General features: G+C 39.7%; 1 protein-coding gene across 11 annotated transcripts in view; it reads left to right on the forward strand.

The window, feature by feature from the left end:
* The window catches only part of DCTN1 (dynactin subunit 1), a 733,647-nt gene that overhangs the window by 241,208 nt on the left and 473,207 nt on the right, over positions 1-19,232 (forward strand). For 2 of the 11 annotated variants that reach the window (XM_085642817.1, XM_085642818.1), the window contains exon 1: positions 7,323-7,538. The exons of 7 other annotated variants lie outside the window; for them this stretch is intronic. The gene's annotated coding sequence lies outside the window, so the exon portion shown is untranslated. Of the gene's footprint in view, positions 1-2,951; positions 2,972-7,322; positions 7,539-19,232 lie in introns of those variants that run through there. 2 more of the 11 variants (XM_085642813.1, XM_085642812.1) reach the window with 2 other exon arrangements.

The raw sequence follows: 19,232 nt of genomic DNA on the forward strand, positions 1-19,232 counted from the left end.
TATTAGGTACTTCCTTTCTTCATTAAGGTATTTGTTAAACCAAGGTGCTGAGGGAGTAGGCCTTTTCTTTTTGCTTTGAAGAGGAGCGACATTATTGATTTCAACTGCAAGGACTGTGAGGCATTGGGAGGTGAGTTCGTTAACATCCGGTTCGGGTCTAGCCTTGGAAGTGATAGCAAAGCTGAATCACAGAGGGTACCGAGGTCAATATTTTTAGTGTCACGGAACCAGGAAGTAGCCCTCTTGTGTTGGCCGAGAGTTATAGAGTGTGATAGGTGAAGAGAGAATGGGATGAGGAGGTGGTCAGACCAGTCTACATGAATAGGGATAGCGACAGTAAGCATGCCTGCTTGAGAAATAACAAGGTCCAGTATTGAGCCCTTAGAGAGTGTTGTTTCTGTGCAGTGTTGGATAAGATCGTTTGCAGAGAGAAAGGTGGCCAGCATATTCGCAGAAGAGTCTTGAAGCGAGCCCCAGTGGAGATTGAAGTCACCCACGAAGATCTGATTGTCACTTTGCGAGTATTGGTCGCTGATGAAGTCAGTGAGTTCCTCCATAAACGAAGGGCCGCTACTAGGCGGGCGGTAAATGGCATGGAATCTGAGGGGGGAGCGGTGGTGCAATTGAAGCTCAAGAGATAGGCATTCAAAAGTGCGGAAGGAGCAGTTAGTAAAAGCCTTAAGTTGAAGGGAGTTTCTAAAGATGACTGCAACACCTCCCCCAACTTTGTCTATTCTGTCATTTCTAAATATAGAATAGCCTGTGGGTAATAGGAGATCAAACATAGAGTGAGAGGTATCATTGAACCAGGTCTCTGTGAGGAAGAGCATGTCAATATTGTGAAGGCTGATGGCATCGGAGATTTCAAGTTTGTTTAGGCTACCTAGTAGACTCCTTGAGTGTCTGGCCTATCTGAGGTCTATTTTGTAAGCTGAATGTAACAAGCAGCCACATAACCAATAGCCCTGGCCTGCATTTTAAGCTGGCTGCTATGCAGCTTGGCTAAAATGAAAGAGAAATCAAAGTGTATGACGTGGTCGGCGCTGGTTGCGTCATAGCACTTGTTCCCCTTTACTTTCAGACATGCTGCACATTGTTGTATATTGTATTAAGTTTCTTCCTCGTGCACCGGGGGCTTATCTGTTATCCTATTGGTTGTTACCAACGCACGTCATTTCGAATGTTGGTTTGTTATTTAATCTACGTCACCCTCTGACTCGAGGATTCTGCCTCTGACGGCGTTCCTGTGAGTTCCGTTCTTCCTCCACCTGTGGCGGGTCTTGTATTTAGGAAATAAATATATTAAATTTAAGTATAACGATTTCATTAGTTTTACTTACTATTTTTGACACTTCAAATTGGCGACGAGGGTGGGATACGAGTATCGAGTGAAGACCCGTCATGTTGAAGTGCTTCTGAGTGTCCACTGAGTTTGAGGACTTCTGCAGTATTCTGAAAGGCAAGTTATTGCTGTTTACTGCTTTATTCTGCTTGATCCTTTAGTAATTGGATTTGTATTTCTTCGTTTTATGCCGTAGTCTTTTGTTGACGGAGCTAACAGATGCTTAGAAGTATTTATCGAGTGATGTCCGCTTCAAACTGATCCTTAAGGCAAGTTACTACGTTATCGTCACGGCATGGAAGTTAAAATATTTACTAATCGCCGTGTATGTGCATATTTTCCTGTCGCACTGTAGGCTGAGGTGTTTTCTTCGATCACTAGTAAAATAACGGCCATTCTGCTCAGCTGCAACGGTTTTCCTTCAACGTTCAGCTGTAACTGTCATCGTAGGTGACGTATTTCCACACGTTCGCACGCATTCTTGTGCACAGCTGTAACGGTTACCTTTCAACGTCCTGAGGTAATTGACAGTTATTGTGACGTAGTGCCTACGCCCACTCTTACGCTTTCACGTGGCGTGACTCCATTTTAAGAGCAATTTTCCAAAAGAAAGACGTTTGCTGGCAGTTTAATGTGAGGAGATCTGTTCTGCAATTATTTTCTTCGGTGTTTATTATAACATATAGGGAAAAACGAGGAGAATTTGTAGAATAGCTTTATACTAGTAGGATTTTCATTTATTTCAACTAAATTTTGGCAATTCATATTTTTAGCTGAATACTTTATAAAAAAAAAAAAAAAAAAATTTTTTTTTTTTTTTAAATTACTAGTGAATTTAAAAAAGAGGAAACTTATTCTAAAACTAATATGTCAGACAATTCAAATATCAGTGCACCAGCACCTTTCTTATCTGATCCAGGTAAACCAGTTATGAAATGGAAAAACTGGTTGAGGGCATTTGAGAATTATTTAATTGCGATAGATGGAAAGAAGTATGAGCCAGAGAGGAAAAAAGCCATTTTATTTGGGTTGTTGGGTGCAGCGGGTCAAGAAATTTTTGATAGCCTGCCGGAATTTGAAGTACCTCCTGGTCAGTTTATTCCTATGAATGAATACCAAGAAGCGGTAAAACGTTTAGAGAAACAATTTGGAGAAGAACCAAATATTATGGTGGGCAGACATCGTTTTGCAACACGGAAACAATTAGAAAATGAGACTATTGAAGAATACATTGCTTGTTTACGAGTTTTGGCAACAAAATGTGAATTTAACGACATGGTTGATGAACATATTAGAGACCAATTTGTTTTTTATTGTTATGAAAAAAAAATTCAGGAAAGGTTGTTAGCTTGTAGAAATCCTTCTTTACAGGAAACAATTGACATTGCTAAGGGTATAGAGCGTTCGCTGGAAAGTACAAAAGAACTTTCTTCCGATAAAAATGTAAAAAATGACGTATTTTATGTTCAAGAGCGTAAAAAATATGTACCTAGCTACGACAAAAAAGGGAAAACTAGCAAAAGTCCAAATGTAAATGCTTTTGTTTGTTTTAGATGTGGTTCAAAGAATCATAAGGCGGATTTTCAAGGGTGTCCTGCGCAGGGAAGAAAATGCACAAAGTGTTTTAAGGTAGGACATTTTGCTGGTGTGTGCAACAATTTTAGGGCTCAGAAGTTTCAAAAAGTCAAAGTTAGTTCTGTTGATGATTTTGATGAAGATATGTGCTCTAATATTGTTTTGACAGTTGATGATCCTAGTGATGACATAAAAGGTCCTCTTGGTGTTGCACACATAGGTAATGTGGAAATTAATATCATGGCGGATTCAGGTTCGCCAATTACCATAATTTCTGACATTAAGTATGGAAAATTTTGGCCTAATACTGATTTATTAGCCTCTGATGTCAATCCCAAAGCTTTTGGGGATTTTGATATAAATATGTTGGGTTATTTTCAAGATAACCTTAATATCAAAGGAAGAATTATTTCTACTAAGGTATATGTTGCGGAGCGGGGTAGAGATATAGTAGGATGGAAGGATCTGGCGCGACTGGGAATTTTTCTCAAACCAGGTGCCGATGATCCTATTGTGTTGGATGAAAATTTTGTTCATGCAGTTTCTTTTTCTGATTCATTGCCGCCTGTAGACAAAGTTGAATCAATTCTGAGTAAATATGAGGCTCTTTTTGAAGACCGCATTGGTTGTGTCAAGGGGTTTGAACATACCATAAAGTTGAAGAAAAATGCTATACCAGTTAAGCATAAGGTAAGACCAATTCCGTTATCTGTAAAGTCTGATTTACAAAAACTTCTCCACAAATTAGTTGAGGAAGGGGTGATCGAACAGACTAATTCAGCAGAATGGGTTTCTGCCATAGTTCTTATTAAAAAAAAGAATGGCCAAGTTCGTTTATGTGCTGATTTGAGATCGTTAAACAAAAATATTTTGGTGGATTGTTTCCCTTTACCCAAAATCCAGGAGATTCTTGCAGCTACTAAGGGTTCCAATTATTTTTCCTTGATAGATCTCAAGTCAGCATATCACCAAGTGCAATTATCGGAGGACTCAAAGGATTTAACTACTTTCATTACTCCATTGGGTGCTTATAGGTTCGTTAGACTCCCTTTTGGTTTAGCTTCATCAGCCAGTGTCTTCCAAAAGTTAATGGAATGTGTTTTAGAAGGAGTGTTTGGTGTTCAGAAATTTCAGGACGACATTCTTATTCATGCTGATACTATTGAGAAACATAATGAAATTTTAGATACAGTCCTTAACAGGTTAAATGAGAGAGGCATGACAGTTGCTAAAGACAAATGTAAATTTCTTCAAACTGAAATTGAATATTTGGGCCATGTATTGAGTGGAAATGGTATTAAACCTAAACTAGATTTAGTCAAAGCTATAACAGATGCTCCAAAACCTACGGATAAAGATACTCTTAAATCATTTTTAGGGCTCAGTGAGTATTACTCACGTTTTGTCGAAAACTACTCAGATTTAGTTGAGCCTTTGAGAATGTTGCTTCGTAAAGGAGAGAAGTATATCTGGTCTGAGAGTCAAGAGTTTGCTTTCACAAAAATCAAGGAAGCTATTGTTAAAGCCCCAACGTTGAAACCATTTGATCCCGATGGTATCAACATCATCACTGTAGATGCAAGTTCTGTTGGCATAGGTGCTGTTTATTCTCAAAAAGTTGCAGGTAAGGTGCATACCATCGCATTCATATCCAGACGTTTATTGGATGCCGAGCGTAATTACAGTACCATAGAGAGAGAAGCCCTTGCTTGTGTTTGGGCTGTTGATAAACTCAAAATGTATTTATGGGGTAAACGTTTTGAGTTGATCACAGATCACAAACCTTTGACTTTCTTAATGGATGGTTGCGGTAGGGGAAACGGTAAAGTTTCTGCAAGGTTAGTAAGGTTGTTATCTAAACTTCAGGAATACAATTTTACTATTAAACATATTGCAGGTAAGAAAAACGTAAGTGCAGACTTCCTTTCACGTCTTCCATTGAACAATGTAGAGACAGAAGTGGAAGAAGAAACTGAATGTGTAGTGTCATTTGTTCACAGTTTTAACAAATTGGAACAGTTATGTAAAGAATCGGAATGGTTAAGTCTCATGGATGAAGATTCAGTGTTAAACAAGGTAAAAGAGTATATATTAAGCAAATGGCCGCCTATCAGAAATGTACATGATGCATTAAAAACGTATGTACAAGTAGCTGAAGAGTTAAGCATTGAGAAAGGTTTTGTTTTGCGGGGAGATTTATTGGTTCCACCCACAAAAATAAGAAAACATCTAATTGAGTTAGCTCATAACTCCCATTTAGGCTCAACCATGACAAAAAAAATTTTGAAGCAATATTATTGGTGGCCTGGATTGGACTCTGATGTAAATGAGTTTGTAGAAAAATGTTCCATTTGTCTGAGGTCAGATAAGCATTGGAAGCCTAGAGTTCAAGAAATGCAATTAGTCGATATTCCCTGTTCATCTTGGGTTAAACTGGCTATTGATTTTGCAGGTCCTTTCAGTGTATTAGAGCAAAATTCTAGATTTGTAATTGTCTTATGTGACTATTATAGCAAATGGATATATGTCAAATTTGTATCATCTATAGACTCCAAATGTGTAATAGAATTCTTGGAGTCATGTTTTTCTTTGGAAGGTTTTCCGCAGGTTTTAGTCTCAGACAATGGAAAACAGCTTACCTCGGAGTTAATGGTCACATTTTTGAAGAGAAATGGTATATGTCAAGAAAAGACTCCTTGTTATTCGCCTAAATCCAATGGTCAAGTGGAAAGAGTCAATCGTTTTCTAAAGGATGGCATTCAGATGGCAATTTCGGCTGGATTTCCAGTGGTTGACTTTACTCGTGAAAGAGTTTATATGTACAACAATACAGTTAATAGTGTAACTGGTTATTCACCTTTTTTCCTAATGAGAGGACGGCAGGGCAACTCTGCTGTTTCACCTAAGTTTGCTATTATTCAGGACCGTATGCAGGAAGTGACAAGGTTAGATGACTCCAACCTCCAAGTGAGAGACAAGATCGTAAAGCAACAGATTAAATCTAAAGAATACCATGACAAGATTCATAGAGCTGTTGTAAAAGAGATTGGCAAGGGTGATTGGGTCATTGTCAAGAAACCATTTGTCAGGCATAAGGGAGAGTCAAAGTATTATGAACCCAGTGAAGTTATTGAGGCCTCTAGTGGTTCTGTTCGACTCCATAAATTTGGATGGAGAAACAAAAGTGATGTCATCAAGCTCAAGGATGGACAGAAAGAACTCATGTCATGTCCATTTAATGAGGGTGTAGAGTCGGATCAATGTGATAATTGGTTTGACTTTAATATAAACGAAAAAGACTATTCTCCATCAGTTGTAAGAGAATCTACCAGTGATAACTCTATTTCAAAAGAGACTTCAGGTTTACCTATGCAAGAGATGGTTGGAAAAGAAACAGTTCAACACAGTGTAACTATGGGTACATCAGCTGATCTAGAGAAGCAAGAGCCAAGGGAAGCAGCAGAAAATGTAATCCGTAGTGAGAACAATGAAGCGTGTGCTTCTAGTCATGTAGAAGGCTCTTGCACCAGCTCTGGCAGAGCAACTAGCATTCCCAACAGATTTAGAGACTTTATTATGTATTGAGTTCGTCTTATGAAAAAAGGGAGATGTTGTATATTGTATTAAGTTTCTTCCTCGTGCACCGGGGGCTTATCTGTTATCCTATTGGTTGTTACCAACGCACGTCATTTCGAATGTTGGTTTGTTATTTAATCTACGTCACCCTCTGACTCGAGGATTCTGCCTCTGACGGCGTTCCTGTGAGTTCCGTTCTTCCTCCACCTGTGGCGGGTCTTGTATTTAGGAAATAAATATATTAAATTTAAGTATAACGATTTCATTAGTTTTACTTACTATTTTTGACACTTCACACATCAACCGCCTGTTGAACAACACAGCTAAACGAAACATTGACAGCACCAATAGCTCATGCATAGGCGCGATTTATTGTAAATAAAGCCTGGCATTGAAGACCGTTTGCAAAGAGCTGCTGCATGAAATGGACCAACAGGTGTATAATAATAGAGCGGCCATCTTGTAATGGCAGATCTTTTTTATGTTGCGTGAACAGTTCGAACCAAAGAGACTTAAGTTTTTGAAGCTAATGAAGGGCACATATTTTTCTGAGAATGCTTCAAAAGAGATATTTCGGTGGAACGACTGTTGCCTTACTCTTGTTTTCCTCCAATAACAGTTTCAATAAATGACAACTGCCATTGCTTCTTGTGTAGACGGGGATACAATGACTGAGCCTCACAAGTTTTTGGCGGATAGTGCAGTAGTCACGTTTGTATATGACGTTATTCGTTATAATTGTCCGTCCGTCTTCTATGTGTAACGCCTGGCTCGGTATTTGTGCACGCCCTACTGAGGTAATGGAAAGGATGCGCTAATGACCCAGAGCGAGGCTTGGAACGCACGCTGTTCGCCGAGGTCTGGAGCCCTTGCTATGCATTGAATGGGCGCTGTTGGAGATCTCGCGAGAGTAGGGTTGCTGTCCAGCCCTGCTGCCCGTGTCCGCTCCCGGAAGCCGCCCCGGCTCCAGCCTGGCAGTGACAGCAGTAAATACAGAACCAGCCCCGGGCGTGTCCCGTCTCTGGGCGACGTGTGTGCGCGCTAGGTGAGTGACAGTTAGAGATGGAATGTCGGGACGGAGAGCAGGCAGCCCAGGAGGAGCGGTGCCAGGTGCCGTTAGAGCCCCCCTGCCATGGCCCCACCTCCAGGTTTAAACACCCACCTACCTGCTTCTCCAAGGTGTTCACCCCATCCACACTCCTCCCCAGACATACACCACGCCCTCCCCCTCAGGGTGGACAGATGTTTTACTACAGTGCCCACTCCCCAGGGATGTAGTTGAGTGTCAGAGCCCCAAAGCTGGCTGTCACTGTGTCGTCCTTTGTACTCCTCTCTGCAGGGGTGCGAGCAGCAGGTGAAAATATACAGCAATGCCAGCTCCTCCCCATGGGATGTTTTTAACTATCACAGCCACAAAGTTGGTTATCACTGTATGTGCCAATTTATTGTATTGTAATTGCATTTATATAGCGCTTCCTACCCCTCACGAGGCGTCGGAGCGCTTTTTTGGTGAGTAGCACGCTACTCCGGAATCCATTAAGGATTAGTGGTGAATTAGTATAGTGAAATATGAAAGTAATTTGAGTGGGGTATATGTCAGTCAGTTATTTGGATTGAAAAGGATAGTGGAGGGATAGAACAGGGAAAAAGATTTGCATTTATATAAAGCGCTTGCTATCCCTGATGGGGTGTTGAAGACATTTTTCGTCCAGTGGGACGCTACTCCGGAACCCATCAAGGATTAGTTGTGAATTAGTATAGTGAAATATGAAATTCATTTGAGTGGTTGACATGTTAGTTTGTTATTTGGATTGTAAAGGATAGCAGAGGGTTAGAAGAGGGAAGGGTTTAGAACTTATGTTTTCTGTGTTTTGGAACTCATAGCAGTAGAAGGAGGCTTGGGGTGAGTAAAAGGGGGGTGGAGGGGAAAGAGTCAGAGGAAAGGGATTAGAATGCCTTGTTTTGGGAGATCGGAATAGTAAAAGAGGTATGAGATGATGCAAGGAGGGGAAGCGTAGGGAAGAGTCTAGAAAGGGTTATTTTGGGGATCATAGTAGTGGTGTGGGGTTTGGGATGAATGAGAGAATGGAGGTAGAGGATATATTGATAAAGTAATAGGGTAGTGCATTGGTAAGAGTAGTAGAAAGAGGTTTGAGGTGAGTCAGAGTTGAGGTAGAGGATGTATTGAGAGTGGTATAGGGTGAGAAATAGGGTAGTGCTTTGGATATGCTGAATTAGAAGAAAAGTAATCAATATTTAGATCTATAAGTGCATGGAAGGTATATAGATATATAGATGCATAAAGGAAGGTAGTATATGTAGATTAAAGATGCATTAAATAAACTCCAACTTTCAAGTGTTGCTGTACTTTTTTTTTTTTTTTTTGTAAATCAATAGTGAAGCAATTGTAAATATAGTTATGATAAAAGATTTACTTATTTATGCAGTCGCTTATATACATGTTAAAAACATAGACTAATGTAACCACCGGTAATATGTACATTTGTTAATCAGAACCAGTGAATATCTATATTTTTTTAAACCTAATTATTCTACCCGTGTATACTAAGCAATAGACATAAATAGGTACATAATCTATAGTACAAATAAATGCTTATATACAGAAGGATATGCTGTACATTTCTGTTTGCATATGGTGGTATGTGGGGAAGAGCCAATTCTTGAGTAGTTTTCTGAAGATAAGGTGGCTATTCGTGGATCTTATGTTGGGGGAAAGAGTTATATACTCTGGCTGCTTGAACAGAGAAGGATGTGCCACCCATGGTTTTTTCTTGCATCTTAGGATTTTGAGGCGAGGTACCACTCTAGTCCAGAGGTTCCTTTGTTAAATGCGTTTGGTGATTTTATTCCTGATGAAGAGTGGTCCTGTTCCATGTATCGCTTTGTGGGTGATACAAAGCAGGCTGAACGTGGATCTTCTTAAACCTGTATAATGAGGAAAACACATTCTTTGATTTAGCCCTCAAAATCTGCATCCTATGTGTTTGCAAAGTTTAGTTGTGTAAGTTCGCACTGCAACACTTTTCTTTTAGCCCACCAAATAATTGTCAAGATAGAGGATGTGGCTTACCAGTTAGAGCTGCCGACTTTGAAGCTGGGGAACCAGGGTCGAGGCTTGGGGGAGGCTCAAACACCCTGTGATTCTGCTCAAATCACGTAATCTCCCTGTGCCTTAAAGTGAATGTTAGTCTGTTATGCAACTGGTGCTCCTGTAAATTTAATGCTATGGTCTTCTTACGTTTTGGTTGGGTCAGTGTGAATGGGTGGTGAGCAGGGGTTAAGTACGTATGCCTCGGGCCTAGGCCAGGGGTTACGTACCTAGGCCTCGGGCTCCAATAGCACATGTGGCCGGGTGGGGGCAGAGGTATGTGCAAGGTCATTCTTCACCCTACAGTCAGTAAATATGGTTGTGTGTGACAAAGGGTCTGGTTCTAAGCACATCTGTGGAAGGTGCATAGACCATCATGCCACCTTTACTCCTAGCGGAGATGAAATGGGAAGCAGAGTACTTACCTGAGAAGTTCTTTGCACATCCCATGTTCAACAGAAAGCCCTATTTAAATGGGTGCTCCAGAAGCTAGAATGAGAGTGTGAGTTTACAGAAAATATATGATCTTTCTCAGCCATGGGAGAATAAAGCCTGACATTCTGAGTAAAACATGTACTTCCAACAGGAGCAGCTTGTTGGTTGATTCCCCTGTGTTTTATTACAGACTCCCAGAGTGTTCCAAGGAACAACTAAAGAGCTACCAGTCTTACTTATGACAAAAATGTGGCAGTTCTAAAGCCTTCCTGAGTGAATCAAACTTGAATAATTTCCCTTTGAAAGGAACAAAATGACGGGGCACATTAAGTCATACATATTCTGGTTAGTGCTGTAGGAAGCACAATTAAGACATATTTTGAATTAATTCTTAAATATCTTTCTGGTCTATTTCATAAAAAAATTCTGACATGCAGAGGGAAACATACTTTTGATACCAGCAGCAGACTGCCAGTTAGCTCCCTGGTGATCAACTGCAGGTTTACCACAGTGTTCTAATTAGGGGTGGGTGGAACTCAGAGTTTCACTCCATAGAGTGCCACAAACGGGTGGAATTGGGCAGGTTGTGCTGATTTGTAGAGCTCGTTCTGCTCTGAAAAATCAGTGCAAATGGCACCACGCAGTGCACCAGAGTGCACTGCTTCTCTAGTTGATTTTTTTTTTTTTTTTAAATCTTTTTTTCTTTTGTATACATACAAACATTTCAGTAGCCATTTCCATGAATTTTACATTTTCCAACCAGAGCAAGCATTATTACATAATAAAAATGAAATGAAGAGTAATGACGCAGGAGAGGATTGGAGCTGTGGTTTATTGGGAAGTACAGAGAGCCGTCCCTAGTACAACCAAGGCACAAGTAAAAACTGCCAGTACTAGAACATTCAGAACATGAAGACTGCAAACACTCTGGATGACATAAGAGAGTTCTGACAGTTCTCTGAGTACATGACATCACCACACTCCCCCCACCCCCTTTTGATAAAACAACTCTTGAGATAAGAGAAGAAGAAGTAAAACATAAGGAAAAAGGAAATTAAAGAAAACAGGAAAACAGCTGAAAAACAAGTAATGAGAATTAAACATAGTCTAATACTTTTCGAAAACAACTAATGAGAATTAAACATAGTCTTGTAGTTTTGGAGGTCTAACATTAATTCTGGTGCTTTTCCTAACACCATCCCCCCTGAAACATTTAGTTTTAGCTTGTCAGTATTAGAAGGAATAGAAGGGTCCTTAGCAACACGAGAAGTATTCCACCAGTTTCCATTGGACAAATTTACAGCATTCTTTCGCATATCTACAATTTGTTGTGACCCAAGAAATTTAGAAAACCCTTTTCTTACTGGAACAGGGTTTTTGACCCTGACCCAGTCTCCAACACGGAGTCTGTGGGTTTCTTTCGTGGTGGGAAATTGATGAGATTTAGAACAAATTTCACTTGAAGTTTTCCTTGCAGATTCCCACATGCACCTCATGTCACAACCAAGATGGAAAGATTTGACCATCCAAAAAGGGTATACTTGGGAAGATGCTTTTCTGCCTCTCATTAGTTCAAAAGGAGAAAAATTGGTTGCAACATGGGGTGAAGTGCGATATGACCAGACAAGATCTTTTACAGCTTGGAAGACACAAGACCTAGCCCTAAAAGCTGCTTGCACACACTCCACTACAACTCTGTTAAACCTCTCAGTTTTGCTATTACTTTGTGGGTGGTAGAGTGGAGTTCTGGTGTGTTTTATGCCACAGGAATGCAGAAATGAAATAATTTCATGTGAAACAAATTGAACATCATTATCAGTGAGGATTTCTTCTGGATACCCTTCTCTGAGAAAAATGGCATTCAAACAGTTAATGACACTCTTTGAATTAGGTACAGAAATAGGTTCAACTTCATCCCATCTAGATAGATGGTCAATAAGAACTAAAAATATTTTGAACTGGAAGGAAGGACATGGAATGGTCCTAGAAAATCCATACCAAGTTTTTGCCAATTCCTACTAGGAGGAGGAATGGGAGATTCAACTGTACCTTCGAGTACTAAAACTTTGTCGCTGGCATTGCAGCGTGAACAATGCCTAACCAGATCATCTATTTGAATGTCCATTCTGGGCCACCAGAAATCATTTCTGACTTTCCTCTTTGTAACGGTTGCTCCTAGATGACCAGAATGTGCGGACAGAATAATCTTCTCTCGATAGTGAGAAGGAGGAATGAGTTTATCACCTCCTAACTATTTTACCACCTTCTACTGAAAGTTCGTCATTGACTTTCCAGAACATTAAGCTCGGGTGACAAACATCTTTCTTTTGCCAGCCTTTCTTTATTAAATATGCAACTTCCTTGAGAATGGGATCCTTCTCAATTTGCATGATCTAATCTTATGCAAAGGATAAATTGTCTTGACCAATAAGTGCTACAAAACATTCCTCTACCTCAGTTTCCCAATCTTGATCATCTGTATCGGATATGGGATTTCTTGATAGACAGTCTGCTCTACAATTTTTTCCTCCAGGAATGTATTCCACAGAGAAAGTGTATTCTAGAAGTTTTGTGGATAAACGTACTATACGTGCAGTAGTACGTTTGACGTTTTTACCAGAAAGAATATGTACAAGGGGACGATGGACAGTCTTGAGGATAAAGGATCTACCCCATAAATATGGTTTAAACTTTTCAATGCTCCATATACAGGCTAAAAGCTCTTTTTCAATGACTGAATTCTACCGTTCAACAGGACGAAGAGTTCTGGATGCGAATCCAACTGTGTATTCTTTTCCACTGGCATATTGTGAGAGAACAGCTCCCAGACCATATTCAGAGGCATCAACAGCAATAATAGTTTGGATCCCTTCTACAAATGCTTGCAGAGCAGGAGCTTGAACTATGTGGTCTTTGATGGTTTGGAACCCTTTTTGGCACTCTTCAGACCATACATAATCTGCACCTTTCTTTAGTAGTGCCCTAAAAGACTCTGTGGTCTTGGCAAAGTCCTTCATAAATTTGGAATAGAACTCAGAGACCAAGAAAGGACATGGGTTGTTCCTTGTTTTGAGGAGGAGGTGCATCGACTATGCGTTTTATAAGACCTGGTCTACGTTTGATACCATGTTCAGAGATGACATGACCTAGATACTCAATCTCCCTTACTTTGAAAATACATTTATTTTTTTGCAAAGTGACACCTCTATTTGTCAAGACATTGAACACTTGATCAATCACAGAAACTTGTTCTGCTTCAGTTTGAGTGAAAATAAGAATGTCATCTTGAAAGACAACTATGTGAGGATTGTGTTGGAACATCTCAGTCATCAATCTTTGGAATACGGCAGCAGCTGAGGCGAGACCAAAGGGAAGACGACAAAACTGAAAAACACTGTCTGGAGTAACAAAAGCTGTGAGATGTCGCGACTGAGGATGTAGTTCGACTTGATGGTAAGCAGTCTTAAGATCAAGTTTGGTAAACCAAGAGGAGAACCCCACTTTTGCAGTAAGATCTTCAATGCGCGGAAGGGGAAAACCGTCGACCCAGATGGCTTTGTTAAGGCTCCTCAAGTCCCCAGAACTCTTTTTGGCTAATACAATGGGTGAAAGCTAAAGAGTGGACTCAACTTTCTCTATTATGCATTGGTCACATAATGATTGTAAATGCTTGGAAAGATCACCTCTAACGCTTAAAGGAACATTGCGAAGTCTATGCTTAATTGGTATAGAACCTTCTTTTATCTTGATAAAATGTTGAAAATGAGTAATCTTACCTAAATGATCTTCAAAAATGTTAGGGTATTTGTGTTCCCAAGAAGTGGTTGATTGAGTGTCCGACGTAGAGCTAATGTTTGTAATAAAATTAGGATGATTAAAGTTGAACTGATGACCAATAAAAACTGGGTTTGGTAGACCAGGTTTGATGGTAAGACCAAACGCAGCCTGATGGATGAGACCAAAGACATTGATACCCCGTTTAGCTACATATACCTTGCCATTAATAGCTGCACCAAAAACACAAATTTTATCCCAAAAGTAGCCTAGTAGATCAATCCTGCAACCTTCAAAAGCTACTGTAAGTACAACAGGAGGTAGCAAACGTTTGCCGGGCCAAAACTCCAGGTACTTTTCTTGAGATACGATGGCGATGCGAGCACCTGTGTCGACAAGAAGTTGAATATGACTATTGTCAATAGTTACTTCAACTTCTGGGTCTGGAATATGTTGTATAATACAGTTATCTGAACAATTCTTAACCACTACAACATACTCTTGATTAGTGACATCTTCATCAAATTGCTCATCAGAATCATTAAGTACACATCTTACATTTCCTCTTTTACCTCCCATACAAACATTAGTAAAATGGCCTATCTTGCCACATTTACTACATTGTTGATTAATGGCAGGACAATTTTTGAAAGAAGAGACATGTGTAGATGATCTACATCTATAACAACTTATTTTGTAGTTAAATTGCCTGTTGGGTGTAAACGTTTTCCCACCTCTATTTGGTGTAAAGTTTCTTCCACCTCTAAACATAGTAGATCTTCTGGGAATATTCTGAAGAGAAGGAGAAGAAAAAGCTGGTTTAGCACTGACAGCACCGGAAATAGTAGAGTTTGATATAGCAGATTCAAGTTGCTTTGCATCATCCATAGACCTTTCAATGCTCTTGGCAATGTCTACTGCTTCATCGAGAGTAGGATCTTTGCAAGTGAGTAACTCTTGTTGTACTTTTTTACAATAACCGCGTGCAACAAGTTGATTCCTTACAAGTTGGGACGTAAAGTTATCAAATTTGCATTTTGCAGCAAGAACTTTTAACGCAGTAATAAAAGTGTTTATACTTTCATTGGGTTTTTGTGCTCTAGTGAAAAAGTTGTATCTGTGTACTACGATGTTTTTTGTTTCAGTAAAGTACTTATCCAATTGCATTACCGCTAAGTCAAACTCATCAGGATCTTCAGGTGGTTCATAAGGAGGTAGATGGTCGAAGACATTTTGACCCTCAACTCCTAAATGATAATACATAAGGTTTTTCTTTCTGTCAGGTCTGAACCTTTGACAATCGATTGCACCCAGATATGCTTTAAACGATCTAATCCATAACTTCCATTCAAGTTGGGGTTCTAGAGGTTCTTGTAAAAAAAATTGTACTCACTGTTGGTTTGAAGGATTAGACTTCGGAAATACCTCTTGTCCAAAGGAAGCAGTGAGAGGTGGGAAGTCAATAGATGCGGTACCTAGGCAAGCAGAGTAGACTCGCATCAGTGTAGATTCGCAGTAGACTCGCATTCCATCCTCGTCGCCAATGAAATGAAGAGTAATGACGCAGGAGAGGATTGGAGCTGTGGTTTATTGGGAAGGAAAATTAACAAAGAGAGGGAGTGTAGAGGATTCCTAGTAGAACCTACCTCCTATATCAGACTTTAAATAAACAATGTGGTTCTACTTAATGTGATGTAAAAAATATTTTTCTATGTTTTGTTGTTTTACAATCGTGAATAAACAAGGCAGTGCCTTATTTGAATAAAGGCACTAAGTGTTTTTAAAATACCCCTCACACACTATGAATTCCCATAGTGTCATGCTTCATCATGGGGGTCTTCCCGTCCCTCTACGGGGCGGGGCGTGCTTCGACCAATATATATATATGGGAGCACTGTTGTTAGATGATGGAAGAAGACTATGTGTAAGGTGATGGTGAGTGTGATAGGGTAAGTGAGTGAATACAAAATACTAAAAATCCCCTGGCTAGTGGAAAAAACAGACTTTATTCTATTCCCTAGCTGAGAATGTTAAAAATTGGGGTTGCGTAGGGGGTGTATGTCAATTAGATACTCCCTACTGGGTCAACATGTTTCGTAAGCAGTCCCCACTGCTTTACTCATCAGGACCTAAAAAATATATATGTCCCTACTACACTCAAAATTATGATAGGATTGTATGCCTATTCAAAATCTTCCAAAAATTGGGGAATAATTAAAGGTACAATGACCTTTGTTGATTGAAAATAGCATTTCCATTGGTATCTGTAAAGATAAAAGTGTTAATGAAAAAGACATCCGTGAATTTTTCATGTCACCACAACTTCATACTGTGAAATTTTTTTGGCTGAAAGGAAAAATAGTGATATATTTTTCTATTATCCAATGTTTCAATATTCTTTGGTTATTCTGACTTTTTGTATGGCCAACATACGTGTTTACACATTTGCATTCCTTTCCTTCTTTTACACAAAGAGTGATATATTATTCGTGGATAAATGCTGGATATATTTCACCAGCAAATTATCGTTGACCAAATAACGATGTGCAAAAATATACTCGTTTTTTTCTTATTCGCAGCCAACACTCTCATTCATTCATCTACTTGTGGCAAAACCTGTCGTCATGCTGTCTACTGGTAACCATGTGATTCAATTGTGGTAAAGATGACGGTTACCTTGCAAACCGTTAGACTATACGAGCACACATAGAGACCCATCTGGACATTTATGCAGTACTTGATAAAATTTGTAATAGCCTATTACGTGTGATCTATTAACGTAGCAAAAAAGTATACATACTTCCTTCGGGATGATTATCCAAATCCATGAGCTGGTATCTGAGAAAGGGGGCTTTCTACCAATTACTGTGGATAAGTAGAAGTATGTTTTAGCAGAAGCGGCTACGTTCGCCGAATCGGGAGAGGTGGCAAAATAAACGATGCCTACTTTAAAGACTTAGGCTAGTCTTACTTACATTTTGGTGATTCAAGTCTCACCTCAGCTTTCTGCCGATCCGCTCCGTTACGCGCCTTCTGGCTACCGAGATGTATTTCAACTAAACTCGTTGCCGGAAGCGAGGCGAGGAACAGCAAAATAAGCTAGTGCGCGTTATATTTTCAAAATGGCTACTCGTATTGGAATGCTTGTTTTTCCAAAGGTATACTCACTTCCTGGTCTATTTCATTCACTGGAACTTGGTTCAATAACCCGTTCCTTCATGTCAAATCCACACAAACTGATGTTATATGTGAATATTGGTGGGTGAAGATGTATTCCTACAGATAATTCGATTACCTTAGCTGTAAATCTTCTCAGATAGTTCATTTATAGAAAAAAACTAGCTTTTGCGAATATGACCGAATTGTTGTCATCCGGCTGAGAAATCTTTGGAATGAGAAACCAGCCGATTATGATGAGGTGGTAAATTGGGAATCTTACTTTTGTGTTCATTTGATGTGATGATTTTACAACGATAGTAATTGCGAATTCATTCTTTCTTATTTATGTTATTCATGTGAAGAAGTCATAGCTGGATTGGAGAAATCACTTAGGGGTTAAATTCTTTTTACAGTTGGCCCCAGGGGATATCATCATTCAATCCTTTGACGTTAGTTTTAAGGCGGAACACCCATCTTTGTTCTTTTTCTAGAAGGTATTTTTCATTTGTTATCTGTTCAATTACTGTCCAGGTTATGTCATCTGGTGTATGACCCAGTTCCAGGAAATGTGATGCCATTTTCGTTGTTCCTCTCTTGCACTTTATATTACTCTTGTGTTCACCAATCCTTACTTTAATTGGTCTGGTTGTCATGCCTATGTATTCAAGCATGCATGGACATGAAATGAGATACACTACATTGTTACTATTACATGTAGTAAATTTTCTCTGTTCCCATTTAGTTCCATTTTGAAAAATGATTTCTTTGCTTTTTTTGGTGAGAGGGCATACCTTGCATTTACCACATGGATGGTGTCCGTGTATGGTAGCCATTGCAGTGGATTGTTGTATATTCTCGATTCTGCGGGGTCTAGTGTGGACGATCATGTCTCGAATGCTCTTTCCTCTTCTATGCGAGAACATTGGTTTTGGTAGGTTCAGATCTGCACTATTCAAGATACGCCAATGTTTATTGATGATCTTGGTGACCTGATTGGAGTTGGTATTGTATGTTGTAATACAAAAAGGTCTTTTTTCTTGGGAAGTACAGAGAGCCGTCCCTAGTACAACCAAGGCACAAGTAAAAACTGCCAGTACTAGAACATTAAGAACATGAAGACTGCAAACACTCTGGATGACATAAGAGAGTACATGACATCACCACAAAAAGTCAAGTCTACACAGCCGCTTTAAATGTCTTGTTGGGAGACATATCAGTAATATGCATTGGACAATTGCAATTTGCCAAATTAGCTAAGGCGGTGTTGTTACCAATGATTTAGCATCCTAATACTGTGCCTGTATGCTATATTCTTTAGATTGACAATATTTCACTTCTGGTTACCTATCCCCAGCATATCTAAAGGGACTGACTTGTTTAACCAATCCCCAATTTGTTATGCCCCTACGACTCCTCTTCCTCCGCAGAGCTGCAGGTGAGGTATGGACCCCAAATTGTTTTTGACCTGTGCGTGGCGGCATGAGGGCATTATAGTTATCTGATTGTGTTTTGCAATAGGACAAGTCTGTGCACCATTCTGAAAAGGTGGATGTTGGGTCCTTTAACCAATGCATGGCTATTCTCCATTTTGCCATTAATATGCCAAGCGCTAACAGTCTACCGGTTCCCTTGGGTAAGTCTTTGACGTATCCCAGGAGGGCCACTAACGGAGACTCCTGCACGGGTACTCCAGCCATTTCCTGTAGTTCCGTGAACACTGCAGTTCCGTTTTGACAGATCCCAGGGCACTCCCTAGCAAGATGTGTAAAGTTTGCCTCCTCAGCCCCGCATCATACACATTTATCATCTTCTCTTAGTCCCTATTTATATAATCGGACCGGAGTGTAGTACACTCTGCGCAAGTATTTAAAATGTGTAAGTCCGTGTCTGCCGTTTTGTGAGATAGATTTTGTGCTTGAGCAGCAATGTAACCATTGCTCTTCCGCTATGTCTGTACTTCAGTGCTCCATTCCTGTAGTGCCTTTATGTGTGTAGATTTGATTCCTGTCCTCGCGAGTGTTTATAGTATTGAAATTCCACATTACGGCCAACAAAAACGGTGTTTGAAGAAAACTGTGAAAAATGGAGCATTTCAAAGCAAATTTGAAAAAGGAAAGATTTATAAAGCAATTGTGAATGTGTAGTTTCAAACTATTTAAACAGATTAAAAATGGACCCATATCTTACTGCATTAAATATGTGCATGTTGTACAATACACATTAACTATGGAAGTTTTGCATACAAGCAATCTGAAAACGCAC

Source organism: Triturus cristatus, chromosome 2_2, assembly GCF_964204655.1.
Source record: "Triturus cristatus chromosome 2_2, aTriCri1.1, whole genome shotgun sequence".
Lineage (NCBI taxonomy): Eukaryota > Metazoa > Chordata > Amphibia > Caudata > Salamandridae > Triturus > Triturus cristatus.